The 24,452-nt window shown below is 42.1% G+C and overlaps 1 protein-coding gene across 6 annotated transcripts in view; it reads right to left on the bottom strand.

Annotated features, from left to right (window-relative positions):
• The window catches only part of DYNC1I1 (dynein cytoplasmic 1 intermediate chain 1), a 326,092-nt gene extending 302,238 nt beyond the window's left edge, over positions 1-23,854 (bottom strand). For 2 of the 6 annotated variants that reach the window (XM_034964487.2, XM_034964488.2), the window contains exon 1: positions 23,580-23,851. The gene's annotated coding sequence lies outside the window, so the exon portion shown is untranslated. Of the gene's footprint in view, positions 1-23,579 lie in introns of all 6 variants that reach the window. The other 4 variants (XM_003809703.5, XM_003809702.5, XM_003809701.4 and 1 more) reach the window with 4 other exon arrangements.
• Between the last annotated feature and the right edge of the window lie 598 nt (positions 23,855-24,452).

Here is a 24,452-nt window from a genome sequence, read left to right as displayed (position 1 = left end):
CCCATAGAACAATGTGTGAAAGATTTCTCACTTGCCTAAGCCAGGTAACAGGTAAGGAAGACTAACTGAGAAGCCACTTTTCATTCCCCATTCTCCTTCTCCCCTCACTAAACACACACACACACAAATGGGCATTAGCCTGGTTGTAAAGTGAAGTAAGACAGTTGTTAATGAACTATAGATTTATGTTTGTGTGATTTTTTTTATTCCTTTGTCCTAATTTTGCTGTAGGCTGCTTTTTTTTTGGTCTTAATTATATTTAATTTTACAAGAGAAAACAAAGGGTGATTTTTACAGACCTCAATTATATCTGGTAGGCTTCTTCATATCACTGAGGAGTTTGCAAACCATCATCTTTGTTCACAGAGGCATTTTTAATTCATTTTACTTTTTTAAATTTAACTTTTATTTTTAAGTTCAGGGGTACATGTGCAGGTTTCTTATATAAATTTGTGACATGGGGGCTTGTTTTATGGATTATTTTATCCCCCAGGTATTAAGCCTAATTCCCACTAGTTATTTTTCTTGATCCTCTCCCTACTCCCACCCTCCACCCTTCAACAGGGCCCAGTGTGTATTGTTCCCCTCTATGTGTCTATACCTTCTCATCATTTAGCTCCCACTTACAAGTAAGAACATCTGGTATTTGGTTTTCCATTCCTGCGTTAGTTTGCTAAGGATAATGGCCTCCAGCTCCATCCATGTTTCTGCAAAGGACATGATCTCGTTCTTTTTTATGGCTGCATCATATTCCATGGCATACATACACCACATTTTCTTTATCCAGTCTACCATTAATGGGCATTTAGGTTGAGTCGCTGTCTTTGCTATTGTGAATAGCACTAATAGACTGCTTTAATAATTACAATTATACATGTTCATTTCAAAACGAGAACTTCAAGGATTATATAATCCAGTACCAGCATTTTACCCATAAATAGGGAAACAGATATAGTCATACACATTTACAACCATTAAATGGAAGAGTTAAAATGGAAATGTCAGACTTCCTCATTATTGGGCACTTTCATTAAATAATGCTTGCCTTTCAGTGTTTACTTATTCAAGATTTTACTAATTTAAATCCAAAGAAAGCTCTTAAACAAAAAGCCGTTATGATGGATGCTGATCAGCCTACTTCCGGTCCAATCTTGCTATCCCTCTGTATCACCACCTGGTGGCATCACATGTAAATTGCATGAGAGAGCTGACACCAGAAGGAAAAGCGTTCCTCTGAAATTCCCATACACCTCATCAAAGCCAATACTGGGTAGTCCCAAGCACTGCAGGAGTTTCATTTACATAGGAAGGACCTATTTGTGGCTGTAGAGAACTACTATTTTGGAGGAAAATCTATCTCAATCCACACACACAGTTGAAACATTATGTTGATTTTTCTAGGTTCCTCTCAATTTTATTCATATTGGGTAAATTCTTGACTAGGAAATTCAGAAATTTTTATAAAATTAAGCCTTTAGTATCACTCTTGCTGAATTTGTGACATGTATTTAAGACTGTTGTGTCTACATATTGTCTCTAGTCCTATTTTCACTGTTTTATGATTCTGAGCTACCCAAATTGTACTACTTTAACTGTAACTTGAGCATTGGCAATTGCAGCACATTAAACAGGAGAGGCTCTCGAGCCCTCAGTACAGAGGCCCATTATGCTAGAGAGAAAAATCAATCCATAGGGTCTCTGCCCTCTCATCTAGTTAACAGAGTAGAGATGAGAGCTCTTAAATCTTAAAGGACTCAAAAGCCACTGTCATCTTTGCCAAAAAGTTTGGAAAATTTTTGTTTAATTTCTGACCCCTATGGTGCATTCCACCAATTTAGAGATTCAATATGCTTCTCTTTGGAAAGGAAACTGTTCCCCAATTAACAGAATCAGCCATTCATTTCTTAGAGTATCTTCCTTCAAGAAACACTCAGATGATATCAAGAGTCCTTAGGAAATGAGAATCTCAAGTAGAATCCTTGAAAGAGTATAAAACTAAAGATGGAACAGTTTGGACAACTAGAGAGCAGTATTTTGGAATTGGGTCACTGGGAATTAGGGCAGAAGAGGAACCGGAAAACAGAATCAGAAGAAAGGAGATGGGAGCCCTCTAGGCACTGTCACAAGGATAACTACATGAAGAAAGAAGTAAGGCCTTGCAACAGTATCCTCAGGAAACACACAACCTTAGGTCAAAACAGATAGGAAAGATAAATCATATACTTAGGCCAAGTATCAGGCAAAGAAGCCAAACAAAGAAAGCTACCATGACTGCACTTTATATAACAGGAAATTATGCATCTGTGCGCCTAGAGGTTCCAAAACGTAGAAAGGAGCTGCTCCATCTCAAGCGGCACCCCCAAGGAGCACATAGAAAGCAGTGGATCCTCCATAGAGCATCACACAGCTTCCTTTGGAACTCACACGGTGGCTCTTCAGCATCACATTGGGCACATAGTAGGCGCTGAGTAAGTATTGCCTGTTACATAAATGGGTTAAAGATGGCCCCTGGACATTGGTCCCTATGCTGTTTACTTCTTCACAGCAGGCTGGGACCATTAGCTCATAACCCACTGGCATAAAACACAAATTCTCACACATCCAATTGGTTAAAATAGAGTTCAAATAAGCATATTTTTAGCCATTTAGACTCTGTGTGCAACCAACATCTGCTAGCCATAGATAATATAAACCCTGTGGCTATAGAAATAATTCTAAACTGCTGTTGCTCTTTGGAACTCTCTGACCCAGAGACTCCCCACCTTGCAGCTGAGCAACATCACCTAGACCCATAGGCCGCAACTTCCATTCCCTTCTGCCCTGGGAGTTCCCTTTTCCTCTTCCACTTCTGGGTGGTGGCCTCATGCTGCTGTCTTTGGGAGGTCTGCCACGAGAGACTTCCTCTCATCCAGTCCTGTCCAAGTACCACCCAATAAAGCTGTTTTGTAATGCTGCCATCTGTCTTTTCCTTGGTCAGCCCCAAATCCTCAAACTCACCACACCCCACAACCAATTTTCAAGTCCTCCCAATTTGACCACCTAATATTTACCAGCTTGCCCTCTCTGATCCATGTCCTTTCACATTGCATGAGGCCAGTCTTCATCATTGCTTCTGACAATTGCAATACTCTCCTAACTCATCTTCCTCTGCTAAACTTGCGCCCTGATGATACGTCCTCCACGCAATATCAGGGCGAGCTTTCTATCACCAAATCTGATGGTAGTGTACCCATCAGATTTGGGTGACAGAACACTGTTTAAAACACTGTTAGAAAATATGTCCCAACTCCTTACCATGGGCACATGAGATGCTCTTATTTCCCACCTCTCCATCCATATATCCTTCCACTCCCTAGTTCACAATTTACTGGCGCATACCAAGTGGGTTTTTTTGCCTTTGTACCTTTGCAAATTCCAGAAATGTTTTTCTCACCATGTTTAACCTGATGCCCCCTATTCATCTTTCTGTCTCAACTCAATCACATCCCCTCCAGAAAGCCTTCCTAGGGCATCCAGTGTGGAGGAGGAAAAATATCTTTTCCTTCTACTTATCTTAGGTTCATTGGCTGAGACTCCTGTAATGAAAGACAGATTAGAAGGAGAAAATCATACAAAATTTATTTAATGTAAGTTTTACATGGCATGGGAGGCTTCATAAGGAAATGAAGACCCAAAGAAACAGTTAAACCTGAATGCTTTCGTAGTAGGCTTCATGAAGAATGAAGAGTTGTGGGGAAAACACTGACTGGCCAAAACGAGTATTATCTAAGAGTAGCAACTAGGGGAAGCATAGCCTGGCCTCTTCATTCAGATTCCTCTCTGTATCCTGTGTTTTCAGAGATAAGGATGCACCCTCCCTCTCACATGAGGGTCCTTTGACTTGCTTCAGAGAAGGGGAGGGGACAGTCAGAGAGACCTTCCTGTACGTGCCATTTCTCAAATTCCTTCAGCTTAAAATATTCAATATGCTAAGGTGCCTTATTTTGGGGTACCATGTCTAAATCCCAGCACAAGACTGGATCATGCACCCCTCACCGGTGCTGTTAGAGTACCCTGCACGTAGTTCTGCTGGAACATGTACCATAGTGCATGACTATACTCTGTTAATGTGATTCTTCTCCTCCTGTTAGACTTAAAGCTCTTAAGACAGGGGCCATGTCTAATTTACTTCTGTACCTTAGTGCCTAGCACTGAGTGCTCAATAAATGTCTCTTGAATTGCTAAACAACTATTGGAGACATTATGTCCATATTGTGCATATTTTCACTAAAATTTTGAGAACTTTCCAATCATCAATAAATTGACTCAGCATTCTATGCTTTTAAAGGACCAAAATCAGAGAAATTTTTCCTCATTATGCAACAAATCTTTCTTCCCATAGGGAATGGCGGGGGAGAGCCATTGTCTCACTCATTAGTACAAATGTGCAACAAACACATACTCCTAACATTGTCTCATCCATTCAACTATCTTTTACTAAATCACTACCATTATATATCTATTGATATAATTTTTCCTGCCTGATTTACATTTTTAATCTCTGTTTTCCGACTCTAAAAGGATGATTTAGCAAAATCCATTAATTTATAATTGACAATCTCTATTGATTATCTCAACGAATAAATTCAGCAGTCTTGAATTTATTGCCCCAAATTCCTTGAGGATAAATTATCATGTTGATGGCTGGGCTTTCTCTTTAACAGTGATGTAAAAATAATCTATGCTTTAGAACAGAGCCATCTATTGCGCTTGGAGCTGTTTTCTCTGAGTTGCTAAGATGATAAATGAACATGTCTAAAAATAAACTACTCTCAGGTAACCTGGCAGACTGATCTTTAAAATAACTGATAACAAGCAAATCTTTAGACATGACTAGCTTTAGCTTTGACTCTGAGTCCTTGGCCTGCTGTATTATAAAGGAGCCAGATTCTCTGTGCAACAAAGCTAAATCAAGACAACATGGGCCAGTAGGCCTGCCTGAAGTGGGCAGTCTCTCTCGATAGAGGATGCAGGCAAATTTAAGCCATCCAGCTGTTTTTGCAACCCCCAAGTGAGCACAAATTTAAACTATCATATTAAAGGAAATTTCTATCAAGATACATTAATCACAATGAAGGAATAATTTTAATTTCAATAATAAATTTAAATATTATTTAATTCAGATAATAAAGTAAAATTAGATTTTCCTAAAATAGATCAGCATTACACATGCTCACAAAAAATCAATTTATTCTAATCTTCTAAAACTATAAATTAAGAATATCTTCACATCTTAAGACCACTTAATTCTCTCTCAAATTTAATACAAAATACGTATGAATCTGTAATTAAGCCTACCTAATTTTAAGGACCACCAATCCCTGTTGGGGTCATGATGAGTGGAAAAGCACATGCAGAGAAGAGGCCTCTAAGGTAATACTCTATCCTCACAACCAAAGCAAACAACTTTGGCATGTGAAGATCCAGGATTCAAACCCAAATTCTCCACAGCAGATGCTCTTAGCCACTTAGCCACTGCATAAGCCCGTAGTTGTGTTTTTTTGCATCTTCTCTTGCCCCACTCTGTTGGCCATATCATCTCTATTGATTTATTCTACTTATCTTGTATTCTTTCTTCGCCATAGTCACCCACTTTATGTCAGCAGTTTTCCTTCTAATGTTTGTTCAACAGATGATAAAGAATATGACAGCTGAGGAAAACACAGAGTTACTAAAGATTCCATAAGTCCATGTAGTCTATGGTTACCACCTTGCTCACAAGAAAGCAATGAAAGAAAGTTTCCAAAAAGTAGGTGACTCAACAAATCAGAATGGAGGAACACCAGACCTGAGGAAAGCACAGGTGAGAGGTGCATCCCAGGCAGAGGGGGAAGCATGGACAAAGGTGGGAGGTAAGAAGAATGACCAGTTTGTGGGACAAGTAATGAGATATGGATGGAACACTGAGTACAAAATGGGGTGGAGGAAGACGCAAATGGAAAGGCAGTCAGAGACCAGATTCCAAAGACTGAGTGACCAACCATCTTAGTTTGCACATAAATAAAGAGATACACAGGACACAGGATGTACAGTGCTAGAACCAGGAAAGTCCCAGGCAAACCTGGCCAAATTGGTCACCCTATAGCCAAAAGTTGGCTATGCCATGCTTTAAGGGGGTCTGAACTTCTCTGTACGCAGAAGGGAAACACAGAAGGATCTGAGCAAGCACAAGACAAGATAATTAATTCCTAGTGTGTAATTCACTCTACATCAGCCTTTTAAAACATGGGTTGCAACCCACTGGTGAGTTACAAAATCAAGTCAGTGGTCACAGGCAGCCATTTCTGTGATATAACAGGTTAGAATTATTAGAATGCACTGCACATGGTAAGAAACTTGTTTTGGACACACATACATGCATTTACTGTTACATACACATATTATTTATAATTGTTACTTGCAGTTAAACTTTTGAAATATATTGAGCTACATCAATTCTTAAACTGAAAAATTTTTAATTCTAAATTTATCTCTACCTTTATCCTTTCTCAGCCAACATTTTGCATATCATGACACCCACAGATCATGATGACATTTGCAAGGTATGTTAGGGTGAACAGAGAAAGGTGTTCACTACCACAGGAGACTTACCAGGCTCTGACTACCTTGAGTGCTGCCAAGAAATTAACATTGGGTATACATGGAACCTGTAATCCATTCACAGAGCACTGGCAGGAAAACTGTATCACAGAATGACCAAAGCAAACTCCACTCTATTTGTTTGAATCTACCAGACGATTAAAGAGAAAAAAACATAAAATAAGTCCCTCAATACTCCAAAGTACAAACACATCAAAGTGGCTGTTCTTGAAAGATTAATCAACTTTTCCAGCTACCTTACTATGCAGATAAGAGTGTAGAAAATCAATACTGCCTGAAATGCAAGACCATCACATATTCCCTGCAGACCATGTCAACACAAATGCTAAATGCCGCTCTTGGATTTGGATATTTGCTATTTGCCCCATCAGCACAACCTTTATATTCGTTTTAGAAAGCAAATACCCATCTGAAAAGCTTGGCTGCAAATTCCCTACCCTGGCCCAGCACACAGCATTTTGTACACGAATGGATAACTCAGTGGTATGAAGCAGCATTCAGAGCAGATTTCTCAACCAGTTCTAAAAGGCTTAAACCCTTCTGATACTCATGTGTATTTTTTTAAATTCAAGACTTTTTAAAAAATGTAGCTAGAGTCGGTTTCAACCATCTGTCACTTTGAGTGAAAATAGGATGCAAGGCATGTATACATTAGCTTTTAAAGAAAACCAATTCTGGAAGAAAGAATTAAAATGGAGGAAGAATTATATCTAAATTTTCAAGACCATGCATGCTAAGGGGTCACAAAATATCCAAAGTATGTAATAATTTACATGAATACATCTGCCTCCTTTTCTACCTGTCAGGTTGCCCCATATTCCAGAACATTGCTTTATTGAATGGTACTGCAATTATACCTTTCCCACCCAATCACAGCCTTGGGAAGTAGCAGAGTGGAGACATAAAAGTGATTTCTCCACCACCACATAATTAGTGGTAATCAACTGCAAAACCTATTACAATAGAAGGAGAACAGAGTCTTAAACCATACAAAAAAGGGGACGAAGTTTTCAGGTTTTCCCCAGTGTGTGCCGTGAAAAGGCGTCCTGACCAACTGACATCGCCCTGACCAACTCACATCACCCTTCCTGTGTGTCTGGTAGGAGAGTCACCTCAATGGCGCCAGCACACCACCTGGAAGCACTAGCTGTGATAAATGTTCCCTGGACTCTGGCTTCATGTGCATCCAGCTTTTGATCTTCCCCACTTCAAAGGCAACTGCTTCCGGCTACTCAGGCCAAAAGTCTTGGAGCCATCCCTGATTTCCCTTTCCATCAAACCCACATCCAATCTATCAGCAAATTATCTCTTCCTTCCAAACATTTCCAGGATCTGTCCACTTTTCACCACCTACCCTGCTATCACCCTGTCAAAGCCACCATCATCTGTCATCCATATTTCTGCAGAAGCCCCCTAATGGGTCTTCTCATTTCTATCTTTGGCCTCCCTTGCAGCCCATTCCCACACAGCTGCTATAGTAATGGATTAAAACACAAGTCAAGTCACGTCACTTCTCTGCAAAAAGTTCTCCAATGGCTCCCATTTCAGAGTAAAAGCCAAATTCCTTGTAATAGCCTCCATGGCCCTACACAACACAACCCTATCACTTTCCTGATCTCATCCCCAGACATTCTGGCCTACTAACTGTTCCTCAAACACATCAGGTACACACCCACCTCAGGGTCTTTGCACCTCCTATTCCCTCTGCCTGTTACGCATTTTCCCCTACATATCTGAATGGCTTGCTTCTTCAAGACTTAGTCCAAATTTAATCGCATTGAGGTCTTACTTGACCATTCTATTTAAAATAGCAAACAATTCCCCACCCACTGTCCCTGCATTGCCATCTTTTCTGCTGCCTTAAGTTTTTCTTCATTATATATATTAGACTTAACATTTCAGTATTTTTTATTGTTTGTCTCTCCTTTTAGACGTTAAGCTCCAATGAAGGCATAGATTTTGTCCATATTATTCACCGATGTATTGGCAATACTTAGGATAGTGACTGGTCAGAGTAGATAATATTTGTTGAATGAATGAATAAATATGGCTGCAAAAAATGTGTCTGAGTGAACTCCTTTCCCTGTTCCTAGCCTTATGTACTATAAAAAGTGTCAACACTCCATTGGCTTTAGGATTCCCCTAGATCTGTTTCCCCACCCTCCCTCTCAACCCTTTTGCTTTGTTTTGGTGCCCTCAATTGCCATATTATTGCCACACCTAGATTCTGCCTCCCTTCCCAGCCCTTTTGAATGTATTAACATAATTGGACCACCAGCTTGATTTTTCAATGCCCAGGTTGCCTCTAGACTCAGCCTTTAAGATTATCCTTAATAACCTCACACTAGTCCTGTCCCAGCCATGCCTAGCCCAAACCAAGGGCCCAGAAACTCAAGTTCTCAGCAGAGTTCAGAATACTGACCTATAAGCAAGGGCATTGTGATCCAGTGGGAAGTTAGGTTTCTCTTGGCAAAGTTAGTAAGTTGGCATTTTATGTTGGGGACCTAACATATAACATATACTTACATTGGGTTGCATGTTTACCCATCAGTAAGTTGCTAGAGAATGTGGGCTACCTAAGAACAATCTAACATCTAGACTCTCAAAACTAAGATTCAGACCTTAATTCTGCCCATCTGTATAGCTAACTGCTGGTCCTGATCAGCTGCAGTATGATAGCTGACTACAGGTAAGAATGTTGATGCTCAAGAGTGTCACCGGGTTATTTTCAGCACATGAGTGTGTACCCACACACATGTCCATATACAGTCACATAACCCCAAACTCCTTTAGCAGATCAGAGCGCATTTCTCCCCACTGCTCCAGTCCCTGCTACACAGTGACACTTTGCAGGAATGGAGTGGTGGGGCCAAGGGGAAGGAGGATGGGATAATTTACCTTGATGGAAGGAAATGGGAGACTACCTTGGGTTTCTGAGCAAGGTCCTCCATATGTTTCTAAAGCAGGGAGAAGCACACTAATCAACCAAAATTTTTAATTTGCTAAGAGTCAGGAAGCCTAAGTAGTTGGCTCCACGATGCTAAATTTATCTTTATGTTAATTCGGTATAATGAGTCTTTTTACTGAGCCCCTACAAAGCACACAGTGCTGTTCTGGGTACTGTGGGACTTACACAAATGATCAATATAGAGTCTGTCTCAAAAAGCATGTAATATGGGAGGGTCTGAAAACACTAACAACATTGCAGGTGAAATGGGATACATGCGTGACAAAGGTATAACATACTAAAGAGTGCTTGCAAGAACTGGAGCACAGAGGGGGCTTCCTAAAGGAGGAGCAGTGAGAGCCAGACATTGGCATGCGAGTAGGATGGGAACTGGGGATCATTTCCTATGGAAGTGGCCGATGTTTGGGGAATAGCACAGTTCAATGGGACTGTAGCATATGGTCAAATGGGTTTGAGGTGGCAGGGCGCAATGGGGAACAAGTTGGAAAGGGGAATGTTTGGTGCCACACTCTCAGGACATAACTGACCCAGGGCTATTTTTTTCTGCCCTTTGGTCCTGCCCTGCTTCAGAAGAAAGTTATTTATTTTTAGAACATGTAAGAGTCTTGAAAAAATATCAAGAATTTCCATGTTAAACCAATTCAGTCTATTCAAATGTGCTAATCAAGGAAAACTACTGGAATTAACACTTTTCTTACATATCACACTTTTGCTGTATAGAATGAGTGAGAAATTAAGTGTTCAAAATAGATACCTTAGCATTTGCAATACATACATTCTTTGCATAAGATACGCATTCAGGGTGAGAACTCTATACCCCTAGTAATCTCTCCATTTTCTGTTCCTCATATTGTTATATATAATATATATATATATATACACATACACACATATATATATACATACACACATATATATACACATACACATATATATACAACAGTATATATATATAAAGTTGCAATGAAGGCATAGATTTTGTTAATTATATACAATATATATGTATATGGTATTGGGGGTTTCTGGCACATACCTTTGAAATGGCATATTTGTCTACCCTCTGTTTTTGGGAAGGAGGATCAGATTATAAAAACCATCAGAGTACATTAGGAGATTACTGAGTGAATGAATGAATAAAGGATTTGGTGAAAGAATGAGCCATTAAATGCATGGTGGCTTGGTCAAGTTGGAATTAAGTTAGCAACATTTCTTGGTTTTTGCTTGTTTGTTTGTTTGTTTGAGATAGAGTCTCACTGTGTCGCCCAGGCTGGAGTGCAATGGCGCAATCTTGGCTCACTGCAACCTCCGCCTTCCAGACTCAAGTGATCATCCCACCTCAGCCTCCTAAGTAGCTGGGACCACAGATGCGCACCACCATGCCTGGCTAATTTTTTGTATTTTTTGGTAGAGACGGGGTTTTAACATGTTGTCCAGGCTGGTCTCGAACTCCTGAACTCAAGCAATCTACCTGCCTCAGCCTGGGATTACAGGCATGAGCCACTGCTCCAGACCTCTTATTTGTTTTTAATGGCTGTCACAGGCTGTTAAACTCCCTGAAGTTACTATAGCATTCCCATTGTCTGGCAGGAGGAATTTATAAATGTTTTTTGAAGGCACAAATGAATGAATGTTACAATTTAAACAGTCCCATGGGAAAGGAAATAGGCAAAAGTTGTTACATTTTCCCAATTTGGCACCTGCCCCCTTGTTTATGCTGGCCCCAAGTGAATGGCAGAACCTGGCCAAAAGAAAGAATAATACAAAGTTCTGTCTCATTAAAAAGGATCAGAGATTCTTAAATTTTGAGGAAAACTATGTAGAAATTACCAGAGCTTCTCTGACCTCTCACTGATAAGTCTGTTCACAGACAATGTTCACAGGAGGTGACATGCTTGAACTTCCCTAGGCATTGGGAACTCCCTACCTCACAGACAGCCCAGCCCATTTTTTGAACAGCTTGAACCAATCAAAGGTTCTCTATTACATGGATATTAACTCTCTTTTTCACAAGTTTGGGCTACAGCAGGTAAGTGTCCTCATAACTATTTGCCAAAGACAGAGTCTTCATGCCCACCCCTTCGCCAGCTTACAGCCCACAAGCTCTGCAGCATCACCTCAAGTTGCCCCCACTTTGCATTCAAGGAGTGGGTGGGGGAGGCAAAGAAAAAACAGAGGGGAGAGAAGGTGAGCATCTACCAAGATGAGCTTCACGGACTCCCCTCCATCATACCCAGACTCTAGCTCGTCAGTCCTTTGCTACGGCACTGGCCCCAAGCACATGGACATTTTAACATTCTGGAATCAAACAAGCAGAATGCCTCCATGATTCAGTCACAATTCATTTATACCACATTAAATTTTAATTTAATTTAACATGACTTTGAAGTGCGGGGGTGGGAACAGGGGAGTTAGGAAATGGACCCCCGATAGACCTGAATTACCAGATCTATCAGAATAGAAGCCAGATTGACACTCTAGAGCTCTCTAGACCAGGGAAAATACTGACTGAACATCTGACCCTGAAACACTCCCACGATCCTAATTCAGGAAGGCAAGTCTTCCAGAATCCCAGGAATTACTAAGCCCACATCCATTTGGGGCCCAGACACACAAGAGGTGGTACATTTCAGGAAGTCAATGTTTGTACTAAGCATTTCAAAATGATCCAAGGGGAAAAAATTAAATCCTGTAAGAAATGGAAAATTAAGTGGGATTTATTCTTTCAAACCACAGCACAACACTAGGAAGTAGATACTATTATTATGAATCCTGTTTTACAGATGAAGAAAATTAGGTACAGGCAAGCAAAGTTAACTTGTCAAGATTGCATAGCTAGTAAATGGTGAAACTCAGCTTTGAATCTTATTTCCAGAGGTCATGCTTTTATACTACCTCTTAACCATAATCACATTTTTTCTGTTATCAAATCAGGTCTAAAAACAAAAGAGGAGGATGAAGGTAAAACATTAATTGAAATGTTTTTGTCTGTGTAACACTGATGTCTGGTCAGTCTGCAAATTGAAAGAAGTGATTATTCACTTAATTATTAATCACTACCCTTCTTTGAATCCACATTGTACTTTGTTATATCTCTGAGGCATTTATCCCATTTTAACATATGTGATAATCATTTGATATCTGATAACATATAATCACATTGTAGGTAATAAATTATTCTATTTTCCCTCCATTAGACATTGGCCCCTACGATCTGTAACTTTTTCATTTTCATGTTCCCACCAAGCACTCAGTCTCACTCATGGCTGGCATTCCATAAGTTCTAAATGAATATTCTTGACTAGAATTGAACAACTACGGAAGGAAGCTAATTTTCACCCCATATGTATTTCTTTTATTCATTATCAGTAAAATTTATATTTGTAAGCTCAGTTTTCTGGGAACCTGTTATTCCTTATGATGCTAAAATCATGCAAATGCATTTTGTATTTTAATGGGCATTCATTCAGGTGTTAGTGATATGGACAGGAGGCAAGGAAATACTGGGTAGAAGAGGGTGGTTCCCAGCAAACGCTCCACCCTCAAGCCTGGAAACCAACGGCCCTAAATGGGAACAGGCATTTCTGTTTTCATGCCCAAATGTCGCCTTTTCTAAAACCACTCTGGTCTGCCATGCCCCCATCCTGTACCCACAAAAACCCCAAACCTCAGGCTCCATGAGCAGAAGAGTGGCAGAGTGGCAGAGAGGAGCAGCAGAGAAGGATAGAAGAGAAGGGACATCTGAACATCGAGAGGAGTTCGGCTGGGGAAGGTCAGAGAGCTGACTGGCCACAGGATGGCTGAACTCCAGGGGCAGATCATCTTCCCACTCCATCCCCTTTCCAGCTCCCCATTCATCCCACTGAGAGCAACCTCCACCACTCAATAAAACCACTGTGTTCACCATCCTTCAAGTCCATGTGTGACCTGATTCTTCCTGGATGCCGGACAAGTATGCAGGTACCAAGAGGACAGGGTGTAAAAGGCTGTCACCTTATCTCTGCACAAGCTGGTTTAATACTTAGCCATCTACGGACAATAACTGCTAAAAGAGCATTAATTACAATGCATCCCTCGATGCTACCATGGGGCTGGGGCCCAAAAGTGCTCATTCTGGCTCCTGCACCTGCCTGTCTGCATGCTCCCCATCCCATACAGGGTTTGAGCCTGCAGTGGCTGAGCAAATGAGCAACACCTCTATTGCAAGTCCCACAAATGGCTCAGGGAACTCTCCCAATTCACTTGTAGAGTTGGTGGCTGAAACCACTACATATGTGGTTACATATCAGTCAGTGTCCCTAGGGGTGCCCCATAGAGACTGTAGTTATTAGCAGGAATAGGCAGACTTCATGGAAGTCCTTCCCTTCCATAGTCATTTGAGTTTATTATGAAAATTCCAGTTCCCTTCCCATAGGACTACACTTAAGGATGCCACTGTAGTCAGGAATGGCCACACAACTGCTTTTGGCTCATGAAACATGAGTAGAGGTGTCATATGTCACTTCCAGGAGGTTTAATATGCAGTATGCAATTTACCACAGGGATTGTAAAAGTATATATCAAGAGGAAGCCTCATGCAGCATGGGCCTCTGAGTGAACATGGTGAACACAGACCCTTGTTGACCCACACTGGACATGTAACATGGCCAAGAAAATTTTTTTGTTGTGTTGGTCCACTGAGGTTGGCAGTTAGTTGTTGTTGCATCATGACACAGCCTAGCCTGATCAAATTCACTCCAGTGAGTCGGAATTCTGGTTACTTTTCACCTTCCCTGACAGCGTTGACATCTTCAAGCACCCCTCCTTTACCATCCCCATCTTAAAGTGCTGTGGAATGCCCCGTGAGGAGGGTGTAAAGAATAAGAAAGTACTAAATGTCATTATTAACCACACAGTCTCCAGAGCATGTGCCCTGGTTAAAGCAACTTTCTGTATTTTCCTCCAGGAAGTTTAGAAAACACTTTTTCCATGTGCTGCCCAGATCTGCCTTTCCAGCATTTGGGAAGGTAGCGGTGGTGTTGACGGTGTTATAGGGTGATGTTTCCAGTACCCTGACCCATCGTCAAAAATGGACTTTTGCCCAATTTACTGAGAAAAATGGCTCAGTCAGGGCAGACTATACCAGGGAAAGGGAGCACTCAAAGAAAGTATATCTTCCTCCTCCTCGACAATAGTTTTGTAACCAACTTTTCTATCTACTTTAAGGTCTCTAATTTATTGTCTTAGAATTTTTTGAACTCACATTTCTTCATTTTTAAAAACAAGGGATACTCAAGGAAAATGAGCACAGTTCCCCTGGCTTTAAATTCTCTGGCATAAGATATGGGATTTCACCCTTGCTTGATATGCCAATTACTTTTCAGCAGCATTTGACAAATATTAAAAAGCTTAAAATAGGAGGCAAGAAAATGTGTAAATATTCAAAACCCCAAATCTGGCCTTTTACAATGTCCCTGGGTGGTCCATATTTGCATTGGGAGATTTAGTTTGGCATTTTTAACTTACCCAAATAGATTCTCATTTTCCTCTGAGCCTGAAGGCATTCAAAGAGGGAGGATCCTCTTTCCAAATCAGCTGTAACCTATACCTTCTGAAAGTGAACAAAGTCACACTTTTCAAGGAAGCAGGCAGAGAAGGTTTTTTTTTTTTTTTTTTTTTTTGTTATTCTTTCTTCCACAAAATACACACCAATTCCCACAACCTCTTGCTATATTGATACTAACGGGCAGATGGTGAAACAGTAGACGCACCGTTGTTTTAAAAGGGAACATTGTGTCAAAACACACATTCCCCACAGGGCCTGCTTCCCTTTCCATCATCCAAACCCACCAACTGACATTCCACAAGTTGGTTCTGAGACAGAGTCTCAGGGTCATCCCCCGCACTCAGGCTCATTTTAACATTCAACAACTTGATAAACTTTTAAAGGCTTCCACATGGTGTGCTGTAGGATCTAAAACTGCATTCAGAAAGAGAGGACTTCTTTCCATTACAATTAGTGAAGTCTTCATCTTGACAAAGAAATGGGTACTATTTCAGGTCAGAGTAAACAATCTAGCATGTATTCTAAAAGGGAAAGTGAGGCCGGGCGTGGTGGCTCACACCTGTAATCCCAGCACTTTGGGAGGCTGAGGCAGGCGGATCACGAGGTCAGGAGATCGAGACCATCCTGGCTAACATGGTGAAACCCCGTCTCTACTAAAAATACAAAAAAAAAAAAAAAATTAGCCGGGTGTGGTGGTGGGCGCCTGTAGTCCCAGCTACTCGGGAGGCTGAGGCAGGAGAATAGCATGAACCCTGGAGGCAGAGCTTGCAGTGAGCCAAGATCATGCCACTGCACTCCAGCCTGGGCGACAGAGACTCCGTCTCAAAAGGAAAAAAAAAAAAGTGGGGGAAGTGATTAAGTGATTGTAGGCAAAGGATGTATAACGTTGTGTCATCATTTATTCATTAGAATGAATGAATATTTCATTTATTCAATGAAAATATACTCATTACTTCGCTTCACTTTGGACATTAGAATAAAATATAAACCTGGTAAGGAATCAAAATGTCCCTTCTACCAGAAAGAAGCCAATGTACTGGACTGCTCATCGGACAGTGTCAGACCAAAGCCAGATGAAAAGGATTAGCCTAAGGGGTTCAAAAAGGAAAACACCAGATTCAAACCATGCTGCCCGTCATTTCTTCAATGAAATATTGTCCTCCTCAAGACTCCCCTTCCCCCAGCAGAAATGCTCTGCATGATCCTGATTCAGGAAAGCAAGACTTCCAGGATTCTAGGTATTACCAAGCACACATTCATCTTGGGCACAGACACAAAATGGGCGCTACATTTCAGGAAGTGAATGTTTTTACTAAACACATTAAAATGCTCCAAGGGGAAAAAGAACTCAGTCTTATAAGAAAAGGAAAATTAAGTAGGATTTATTCTGGCTAATATTTCAGGTCAACAAAAGCTTGTTGAGTATTCACCATGTGTAAGGTTCTCTGCTGGAAGACACAATGATGTCTGAAGGAGCCTAAAGTCTAGGAGAAAGACGAACGTCAATGAGTAAATTCAAATCAAGACAATTTTTTGTTATAAAAAAACAAAGCATACCTTTGGTTCAAAGGAAGGCAAGATCACACACATCCCAGATAAACTAGAGAGTGACATAATTGCTGTTTGATCGTAAAAAGAATTATGGTATTTAGCATGTACCATGACTGGGGCCTGTACACTGATTGTCTGCAATCCTCACAATAACTTTGCAAGCCAGGCATCATTTTCCCCATTTTACAGACGAAGAAACTGAGGCTCACACAGTCAGTAAGTGGGATATCTGATCTCTTCTTCTCATTACTTTATCATGCCTCCTAGATGCTCTTAGATGTTGTGCTTTTTACTATCTTGTAAAGACAAAAAAATTGACTTAAATTATTTAAACAGGGAAGATTTCAATGAGAAAACTAGAACTTCTAAAGCAGAGTTTCATAATTTCGGCATCATTGACATTTTGGGTCAGATAATTCTTTGTTGTGGAAGCTGTCTTGTGCTTTGTGGCATGTTCAGCAGCAGTCCCAACCTCTACCCACTAGATGCCAGCCCTTTTCCCCAATTGAGATAATAAAAAATGTCTCCAGACATTGTCAAATGTCCCCTGGAGAAGACAATTGCTCCTGGCTAAGAACAACTGATCTAAAAACTTGCTGGGGTCAGGTGCAATGGCTCACGCCTGTAATCCCAACACTTAGGAGGCTGAGGCAGAAGGACTGCTGGAAGCCACAAGTTCAAGACCAGCCTGGGCAACACAACAAGACTCCATCCCTATGAAAAAAAATTTTTTTTAACTAGCTGGTGTGGTGGGACATGCCTGTAGTCCCAGTTACTTGGAAGGATGAGTTGGGAGAACTGCTTGAGCCCAGGAGTTGGAGTTGCAGTGAGTTATGATCATGCCACTGCACTCCAGCCTAAGCAACAGAGTAAGACCCTGTTTGTAAATAAATAAATAAACAAATAAATAAAACTAAAAAGAAAAGAAAGCACTGGAATGAGCCCATCTTGTACTGAAAATCATTAAATAGAAGAAAGATAAAAGACAGCTATTCCCAGTCACCACTACTTGAGAGCAGAAAATGGGACCAGCCTCTGTGCAGCTCCTTCTGGCCCTACTCACCTCTAATTTGAGTCCCATACACAAAAGGCAATGGGCCTGACTGCCAGTAGCTGTGCCACACTGACCCATAACACACAGCACCTGTGCTAGATAAATGTGCAATCTTCAAACTGGCATCTGCATACCCCTGGCCTCCACAGTGGCTTTCTAAAGAGCCTGCAGGCAAGGGAAAAGTTAATGGCATTAATTTCCAGATCCGCAGCTTTTGCCTGTATGTTTTCCTAAAACTGTCTACCGGAGAATGTGCCTGTGGTTGTAGAATTATTCGGGGCCCCTTTTTCCATCTCCATTTTCACAAAATGCCTTCTGCCATATAAGGTTAAAGACAAATATAAACTAAACAAACAAACAAAACCCCAAGAAATCCCAAATTTTACTGTGGTGCTTAACTGCAAGATATAAAAGCATCCCTTTGTGAAAAGAGCTTCTTCACATACATTTTAAATTGAAGTTGGTATTTAGATTTTAATTGGATTCAAAGAATGATGTCACGGTTTTATTTTTAGCTGCCAAAGTTTACAACATTCTGAAAATCACATTAATTGTGATTCTATAAATTTATGATGAAAAGCATTAGATGTAACCTTAAATGTGTGGAGGTGATGGAGCTGCAGAATTTTTAAAAAATTCTTGAGGGATTATAAAAGAGAAAAAAAAATGTTGGAAGAGCACTGAGTTAAAGCATAATGAAGCACACTGGAACGGTTACCAGGCAGGTCTGTTGATCAAGTACAATCGTCCTCTATAGTGCTTGAGATTCATTATTTTTATTATGAATACCCTCAACTCTGACCGAAATTTCTGCTTTGTGTGTTTGCCACATTGATGGCATTAGCTGTTCTGAACCCCCAAAATGAAACAGTGGGTTGTTCTATGCGATCATAGCAAGAATATAGGTAAGCGGAAAACTGTTAGCGCTTAAATAATAATTTGGAAGCAAGAACAGCTGCTAAAGAGGATTTCAAGACCAGTATGAACTGAAAACTAAAGAGCACGTAAGTCATCTGGTAAGTAGTGGCCCTCCCAGGATTTAGAAGCAAGTCAGTGTTCCGGATCATGACACAGCTGCTGTATCAGGGAAGCCTCAGAGGACAGAACAGCCTTAAAGTAAATTCATCTTTGCAGTGAATAAAGTTTTGATTTACAGTTACCCCTGCAAGATAGTTTTCAGGCTGTGTTAGGTGGGGGCTGCTGTGCATTTGGTACTCGGCAAGACACCTGGCGATGGGGGAAGCAAAAGTGTGGAGTTTCAACTCACCTTAAGTTAAAGCAGGGCTTGCTTTTCTTCTGCCACTCTAGGAGACATACAACTTGTTGTTGTTCCTTTGATAATATTTTAGGCTTTTCCTATCAGTGTGTGAACATATTTCTTGAGGGACTCTTAGTCCTGCCACAATAAAAAGCTACACTAAACAATACTTTTTTTGGTGTCCCACACAGGCAGAGAAACAATGAGCTATGGTAGGAAGAGAAGAAACAGACTTTGGAATCAGGCCCACCTGCATTTCAAATCCAGCCCTTCCACTATCTGGCTCCATATGGCCTTGACCAAGTGACTTAATCCCTCCAAGCATCTCCTTGTTTGTCAAAGAAAGAGAAAAATGTCCACCTTACAGGGATGTTGGGATGATTCAATGAACTAACACATCTATAAAGCACTGATTATGCACAGGGGAGATTCTCAATGAATGACAAGCCAAGCTAGGACTGCCTGCCACGCCTGGAGGCCTGACTCAGTTGCAGGCCTGATTCAGTGTCAGTTGATGTTTGCTATACCTGCCACCTGGACTCCTGGTGAAATGCCACAAAAATGTCCTGATAGCCAAGAACATTTTATTTTTGGCTGCCACTGGTAGGATAGCTTGGCTTTGTCTTCGATACATTTCAGCAGAGTGACCTCTGCTCCTCTCCCCTTTTTTAAACAGCATATGTAAACCAGTGATTCTTCCTGTATTTTTAGTTAGCAATATCCCCATTTTTTCCCTAGAAAACTACATTTATGCACAAATGCATGAAAATTTGCATCAATTTTAGTGGGTTCAGTGACCATCTGAAAACCATTCGTATGCCTCCCTTTTACAGTATCTATGGGTTTTTGTTTAAGAAGGTTCCTCCAACAAAGAATCAAGGATGTTTTATGAATATGTGAGCTCATGAGGATTAGCACCTAGGCAGAGGTATCTATGTTACGATGGAAACTTCACTCTGAGATTCTGGGTCCAGGCCTCACTCAGAGAGGAATCAAGGAACACAAGTCCAGGATATTGATGAAAAGTCTCTGTCAAGAGGAATAATTTTTTTTTTTTTTAAGACAGGGCCTTGGTCTGTCGCCCAGGCTGAACTGCAGTGGTGCAATCTTGTCTCACCGCAACCTCTGCCTCCTGGGCTCAAGTGATTGTCCTGTCTCAGCCTCCCGAGTAGCCTGGGATTACAGGCACGAGCCTCCAGCCTGGTCTCTAAATCCTGGCCTCAAGTGATTGTCCTGTCTCAGCCTCCCGAGTAGCCTGGGATTACAGGCACGAGCCTCCAGCCTGGTCTCTAACTCCTGGCCTCAAGTGATTGGTCTGCCTTGGCTTCCCAAAGTGCTGAGGTTACAGGTGTAAGCTACTGTGCCCAGTCAAGAGGAATAACTTTTACATGGACCTCGTCAAGGGTTTATACATTGCAAAGAAGAGAAATGAGAGTTGAATTAATTTGAGTTAACTCTCAAAACAAAAAAGTCAACTCTAGAAGTTCCTAGTTCCAGCACAGTTCCCAGGAGAATATATGTTCTCACATGCTCTAGGGGATGCAGAAGCCACAAAGATTTCTAGTAAAAGAGATCCCTGATTAAGGTAGCAACTATTTACACAGCATTTGAGATCCACAAAGTATAATAGCTACTTTCATTAAGGAGACAAAAACAATGCCATAATTTATTTTAAGGGGCCATGGGTCTACTTTGAGTGTGCATATATTATTCACAGTTACCAATCAACTGGCAAAAAGTGCGGCTATACTTGTGGCTTTAAGAAAATAACAATGGATCACACTGAAATTGGAGAGCAAACCTGAAAGATACAGACATACACTCGCTTTTTTGTCTCTCACACAGCACAATAGCCAAAATGGATGGGTCCTAGTTTTAGAGTCTTTGGAGAGATCTCATTTGAATCCTACCTCTGCCATTTATTAAATGATGTTGAGTATGTCATTTAACTCATTTAATTATTTGGAAAATATGGATAATAATGTCTACTTCATAGGATTAATATAAGAATTAAAATGAGATAAGAGAAGAGCTTGGTATTCAATATATGAAAATTAACCAGTGTAATTGTTTTATAGTACAGAAGAGAGAGGTTAAAACTCCTGGCCTGGAGTCAGGCCTTGATTCAAATGCTGCCTTGCTCAACTTAGTAGCTGAGCAAAAGTTACTTGACACCTTTGTGTCTTAGTTTCCTCATCTGTAAAACAGGATTACAAACAATATCTGCCTCATAAGATTTTTGTGATGTTTAAATAAGTTAACACCTGTGAAAGTATTTTAAAATGCAATGCCTGGTAAAGTGCTCAATATATTTTAGCTACTGTTATCAATCTTTGTTTCAAGTGTAGGGAGAATAAAGTAATGAAGGAATATATTTGTTTGAAACAGATTTTGAAACAGATGCATGTGACCTTTTCATTTGATGCTACGTTAAACAACAAAGAAACTGGAGAAAACAGTAACAGGATGAAGCCGGTGCACACTGTCTGTACTGAGAGGGGTACCTAGATTTCAGATTTGGCATGCATTTTACAAGACTGGTCTACATCGCTGTTTTTATGGACAGAGCAGCACCCAGGCTGGATCCTTGACTCAGCACTGTCATCAAAGGCAAGGCTCATTTATTAAATGTAGACTCGGGAAGGAGTATTTTTGGAAGCAGAGGGATTGGGAAGAAAGACCCTAGAGCCTTCTCTGAGATATAAAACGTGGTGACTGAAATGCCAAGTGACTTCTTCTTACTCTCTTCGAAGTTAGTCAGAAACTGAAGACTATGGACCACTACTTTAAGAACTCTGCCCCTTTTCCTGCGGGTCGAGTTTATTTTCTCTGCTCATATCCCTACTGGTGATTTACCTAAAGCTTTAACAGTAAAACAATCATGCATGTTTTCAATAGCAAAGAGGGAGGAAAGGCTGGGGGTGGGGAAGGACTGCAAGCCAGCCCCTCCTCCTCCAGGGGACTGTGCACCAGCGGCTGCAGCATCTCAGAGGTCCAAAGAAGGAGGAAGCAAGTGCATTTGTATCTGAGGCCTGAGACAAGGAAGACAAAGTAAAATGCTGAGATGCTGTGGGCCAGAAACAGGGCGAAGAGCTTGACAGGCTGGAAAAGCCTGCATTCGACCGACCCCCAACTGTATTCTAAAAACTTCCCAAGGATGGTGCTAGAGGTTTTAAGAGGAATGGGTCTTGGAGCACTGGATCCTCAGACCTAAACAAATATTCGAGAGTTAGTTCTTATGAAGAGAACATGTGGTAACTCAGTGGCAGGTGTTTCAGATTTTATTTTATTGAGAAATATGATCAAAAGAGCTGAGTTAGGACCCCTTTTTCCACACCAAACCTTTTTGAACAAACTTGGCATTTTAAATAATTAGAGGTAGTATTACATTCTCACCAGTACCCTCAGCTTGCAAATTGCACTGAATATTCCCTTTTCAAATTTACTAACACTGATCAATGTATATCTCTATAATTTCCACAATTAAAGTATGTACACAGACTGGTTACCCATGTCTGTGTTAACATCAGGCATTGGATTGTCACCTGCAGTTGCCTATGCCTTACTGTTAGCTACACTTTTTGCTAATCTGGAATATTTGGAAGCAATTCTTCACAACTCTGAACTACAATAAGTCTACAATGCCCACTTGAAAGGCATTCCAAGCAAGAAAATGGCTGGCTACTTGTTCCTGCCCCTTACCTAGGATTAGTAGAGGCCAGAATAGCGAATATATTCCATCTTCTGCATGTTGTTGAGTCTCTGATCTCCTATGTAATTTCCTGTCCTGATCCTGGGCTTCTGTTTAATCTTATTAGCCAAGGTACAAGTCATGAGACTCCCGCACACTCAGTTCCCATCAGCGCTGCCAGGATCACTGCCCTTATGATGACGACGCACGGATTTATAAGGCCAGAGCGATTCCGAATGGGAGCGGGGGAAGGAGAGCCAGGCGGCCGTGAAGGTGTTTACCAAAACAACATCCCCCAGCCACACTTTTTCGCAGCAGAGAGAAACTGGCATCTTCTCGCTTTGAAGTGTTTAATTAATGCCCTGCTGGAAGTGAATTCGCTCCCTCCGACTTGCAGGGTAGTGACAGCATCTAAGAGCTTTGCAGACAGCTCGAAATGTAATCAAACAGCATCCTTTCCCCTCCCTCTGCAGCTTTCCCCCTCCTCCAGGGGCAGTCAGCCGGTGGCCCAGAGGGGTGCAGATTTCAACGCCGCTCGCCCACTGCTCCCCCTGGGAAGACCGAGGCGGGGCGCACTGGGACGCCCTTCCCAGCCCACAAGGTGGGCGACCAGGTGGTGACACCACGACCCTTCCTTCTCTGCCCTAGTCTCTCGGCTCTGCCGAGAGGGGGGTGTCACTGGGGGGCTTTGGCCGCCTTCGGGCTCAGCGGAGCACGCAGGAGCCTGGGCAGGGGGCCAGGACAAGGGTCCGGCTGCGGCTGCAGGGGCCTCGGCTCCAGCCTGGTTCCCAGCGCAGACGACACCGGGGTGGGGAGGGTTGGGGAGAGGTGCGGAGGTGGCCGTCCGGGGAGCGGCGACATCCCGCTCCAGTTTACCTGGACGCGCTCGGCAGCGGCGGAACTGGGCTCCCCGAGCCGGCGGCGGCTCCTGGGCGGCGGCAGCGTTGGTGCAGGCGGCTCCCGAAGGTGGCGGGGCCGGCGCGGGCAGGATGTGCTGTCTCACGCTGCGCCGGCCGCTCGGCTCGCGCTCCTCCGGGAGCGATCACTTCCTCTCTCCCAGAGCCTGACACTGACAGCTCCCCGGAGCACTCAGTCTGCGGGGCTCGCCCCGCCCCCTGCCCACGCCCTCCACGCCCGCGCCCCTCCTGCGGGAGGGCCTCCGCTCCGCGTCTACCGCGCCCGGTCTCGCCAGGAGGGGGTGGCGCCGCTCCGTAGGCTGGTGGCGAGCAGAGGACCTGGAAAGGTCAATTCGTCTATCCCTCTGCCGTCGGTAGGACTTAGACCTCAGTTGCTGCAAAGAGAAGAGCTTCAATATTCTGGGAGCTCCTGCTGAAATGCCACCATTGAACAACTTTCACTCCCAGGCAACTACACTTCTTAAGGTCATTTAAATAGAAATAAAGAAAGCTCAGATCTACCTGTTGTACACAATGACTTATAGGTCTGATTGATCCCAATTTTCCTAGAAGAAAAAAGAATTAAGTGTGTGTGTCTGTGTGTGTGTGTGTGTGTGGTGTGGTGTGTGTGTAGCTTGCCTTCACATTGCTTCTTAAAGTCCCAGCTTTTAAAAATCTGGGTAACTGGCCAGACGCGGTGGCTCACGCCTGTAATCCAAGCACTTTGGGAGGCCGAGGAGGGCGGATCACCTGAGGTCGAGAGTTGGGGGACCAGCCTGACCAACATGAAAAAACCCCGTCTCTACTAAAAATACAAAATTAGCCGGGCGTGGTGGTGCATGCCAGTAATCCC

Source organism: Pan paniscus, chromosome 6, assembly GCF_029289425.2.
Source record: "Pan paniscus chromosome 6, NHGRI_mPanPan1-v2.0_pri, whole genome shotgun sequence".
Lineage (NCBI taxonomy): Eukaryota > Metazoa > Chordata > Mammalia > Primates > Hominidae > Pan > Pan paniscus.
The sequence above is the reverse complement of the archived record's forward strand: the minus strand, read 5'-3'. Positions and strand labels throughout refer to the sequence as shown.